Source organism: Petaurus breviceps, unplaced genomic scaffold (genome assembly GCF_028583685.1).
Source record: "Petaurus breviceps papuanus isolate PSGF00001 unplaced genomic scaffold, PetGlider_PUasm1.0 90417, whole genome shotgun sequence".
Taxonomy (NCBI): Eukaryota; Metazoa; Chordata; class Mammalia; order Diprotodontia; family Petauridae; genus Petaurus; species Petaurus breviceps.
In genome coordinates this window covers 1,564,855-1,568,169 of record NW_027187245.1, presented here as the reverse complement: position 1 = coordinate 1,568,169, position 3,315 = coordinate 1,564,855, and the positions used below count along the sequence as shown (strand labels likewise).

The 3,315-nt window shown below is 42.2% G+C and overlaps 1 long non-coding RNA gene across 1 annotated transcript in view; it reads right to left on the bottom strand.

The window, feature by feature from the left end:
* LOC138177470 (uncharacterized) overlaps nucleotides 1-2,865 on the bottom strand; it is a 110,495-nt gene extending 107,630 nt beyond the window's left edge. The window contains exon 1 of the long non-coding RNA XR_011172505.1: nucleotides 2,393-2,865. This is a non-coding gene — a long non-coding RNA (uncharacterized lncRNA). The remainder of the gene's footprint in view (nucleotides 1-2,392) is intronic.
* Between the last annotated feature and the right edge of the window lie 450 nt (nucleotides 2,866-3,315).

Sequence of the window (3,315 nt, the reverse complement as noted above, 5' to 3'; positions counted from 1 at the left end):
TGAGGGGGTGGTATGAAGATGGCAGGGACTTCTGGACTTTCTTCTTGCTCTACTTCAGATTCCCAGACTAGGTATGCTGTCCTCATTGTGAGATGGAAATGAAGTACCAAAACAAAATTAATGTCCACTCTCCACCTCAAGTCTGTACACATTCTACTCCACTCATGACAATTTTCAAAGAAACCACTTCATTCTCCACTCAAACAAGGAAGGATTCATGATGCCACTCAGTAGTCAAGGGCAGTCCAGAACAGAAAAAGAAGCATTTTCATGAGCTATATGGCACTCTATAACAAGAAAGCATATAAATGGCTTAAAAGACGACACATATGGATCAAAGAGATCTTTACATATGCTGCTTTTTTTTCATCCCCAAAGCAGCATATGTGAGGAGGATCTTCTTAAAGTCCCCTTTTTATGTTTATCATCTGGCTTGTGTTTCATTAAATGAATATCAGATTTTCTTTCTAGTTATGAGCTGTAAGGCATTAGGGCTGTCTCATAGGCCTATGGCCATTTCCTCTGAAACAAGGCCTTCTTTCTCACATTCATCCACTTTAAAGGACTTTCTCCCCTCCCACTCATATCCATCCACTTTGTGAGACCTTCTCCTCTCCCTCTCGCATCCATCCAATTTGGAGGACTTTCTCCTCTCCTCAAATTCATCCACTTAGGGGGACACTCTCCTGTCCCTCTCATATCCATTCCTTTTGAAGCACTTTCTCCCCACCCTCTACTTTAAGGGACCTTCTCCCCTCCCACTCATATCCATCCACTTTGGGGGATGCTCTCCAATCTCTCTCACATCCATCCACTTTGGCGGCCTTTCTCCCCTCCCTTTCACATCTATTTTTTAAGACCTTCTCTCCTCCCTCTCACATTCATCTACTTTGGAGGTCAATTGCTGGGAAGTAGCATTTGGAAGTACATGGAAAAATCCTCCTGGACCTAAGACTCTGAGACTCTGAAAGCTACAGGTGTACAACAAATGAGGGTCTTTGAAAAGCAAATTGAATACTGTTTTAAGCAAATTAGCATCTACTTGAACAAGAATCAGGAACCAACTTGGGCACGGAAGGAGACATGAAGTGGGCTCTTTATATTTTTCTTTTGCCATAGAGCCTAGAGAAGGCTTCTGAGTGGCAATAAGATTAAAAAAGATCAAGTAGATGAAAGATGTTCATAATGAGCTCTTTCTTTCAGAATAACTTTCGTTAGGCCATTAAAGGCAAAGCGACGGGAGAAAGAACATTGAGGAACTGCAACGAAATTCAGGACCACAATCCAGTGTGGTGCGATGGAGAAGATCCTTAACTGACAATTGGGAGCCTTGAATTTTATCTTTTGTTCTGCTGCTAGGTCACTGGGCACATAACCTCAAGTTTCCTCAAGAATGAATGAATGAATGAAGCATTAATTATGCTCCAGGAAGTGAGCTCAACACCAGGGATACAAATCTCAAAAACCCAAACAGCCTCTAGCCTCAGGAACTTACATTCTAATATGGTAAAACAACACACATAGGTGAGTTGGGGTCAGAAAGAAGTGTTTTAGACAGGGAAGTCTGAGAGAATGGTGATTGGAGAAATTAGGGTAGTTGTGATATTTTTTTCCAGGGTTGGTAGTGTTAAATTACTATTTTCAGAGCAAGTGCTAGAAAGGGGATATAGAGGGGAAGTATTTGGGAGGAGAGTATAGAGATGGGAAGCATCCTCATGGCCTAAGATAAAGAAAGGCAAGGTGAAATACTCATCAGAGCCCAGGGTCAAAGAGATGGGAGCTTGAGCTCTAATAGAAGAGAATATGAAAAGACTGGACTAAGCTTCTACAATTTGGCACACTTTAATTATGTATCTACTGTGTACAAAGGGAAGAGACCGGGTCTAGGGGATAGAAAACTAATCACATAGTCAGTACAACCTGGGTTCAAGGCTTGTGGTTCAGGCACATAGTGGTTGTGGGACACAAAGAAGGTCACTTAATCTCTCAGACCTCTAGTAATGTTCTAATACCAGAAGTTGGAAAATAGTTGCAAATCTATTTTAGTATAAGGTGTTTCTTTGCTGGGAGTTCCTTATAGCAATGAAATGACACCCCCTTCCCATGCATATACACTCACTCACCCAAACCCCCACACCAACTATGCTGTGACTTGGAGTAGACATAAAAACAAAAAGTGGTAAAGGAAGTAGAGAGTGCTTTCTAGGCTAAAAAGGGAATCTTGGGGTCTCAATTATCAAAATTTGGGGGATAGAGTTTTTTAAAAACTCTGATTAGCTGGCTAATTGTTAATTTCTTCACTTTCCTTTGTATGAATAATCTCTTAGTTCTGCTATCTTAGATAAAACATATTATTAAAGATAAATAAAAGGAACAACCTGGGGACACTTACCAGACGATTTTGTGCCCATTCATTTCAAGGCTTGCTTAGAGAAGAGGTTGTGTATTTCTCCTTCAACCTGTAGGGACCTATAAAGCCTGAGGTATCTTCCAGGATCAAGGTCCAGAGGTAAAAGGTGGCACGGAAGCTAGAGAAGGTAACTAAAGAACTGTTTCAAGTAGGTAATTCCAGTCTGAGGTCAATGCAGTGAAATATAGGTTCGAAATGGGAGAAATGCTATGGCAAAAGCTGGCCAGTGGCCCCAAGTACAGTAACTGGCACAGTTACCATGCTGACACTTCTGCCAGAACACATTACATGCAATTACATGCCAATACTTGGGTATTCCTGGACCATGGCAACATCCTCTTCCCAGAAAATGGATTTTAGCTCCTAGCATCTGGAAACCCACAGCTTGAAAAGACTTCCTTTCTGAAACTATATAGTACCTTTCATCCACCATGAATAGGCAGCTGGGGAGAGCTGTGCCAGCTGCTGCCTATAACCAGGTCTTTGTTTGGAGTATACATTGTGTGCTTCTGGAGAAATTAGAGCGTGGGTAAGTGAATCCCTCCCTTGGATGCCCAACAGGGCTTCTTGGAATCCTGAAGCACTACTCCAGCTGGACTTTCATTGGAGGGGTGGTTGCTGACGGCCATACTTCCTACAGGGCTGTATGTTTCAGAAGACTCCCGTGACTGTCCCAGAACTCCAAAATCTGTTAAGACCTGCAGTTCTGTCATCGTTAACTAGGAGGAAGGACAACGAAGGAAGGGTATAAAACACACAGAGATAACACCTGATTCATCTTACGTGTTCTCTCTTTGTCTTTAACACAATTCAACAAGAATTCCCTTCTGGAATGTGCCAGATAAATGGACTCCAAGTCTTTGCTAGGACTCTTGTGGCTAAGAACCTCCTAAGACAGCCCATTC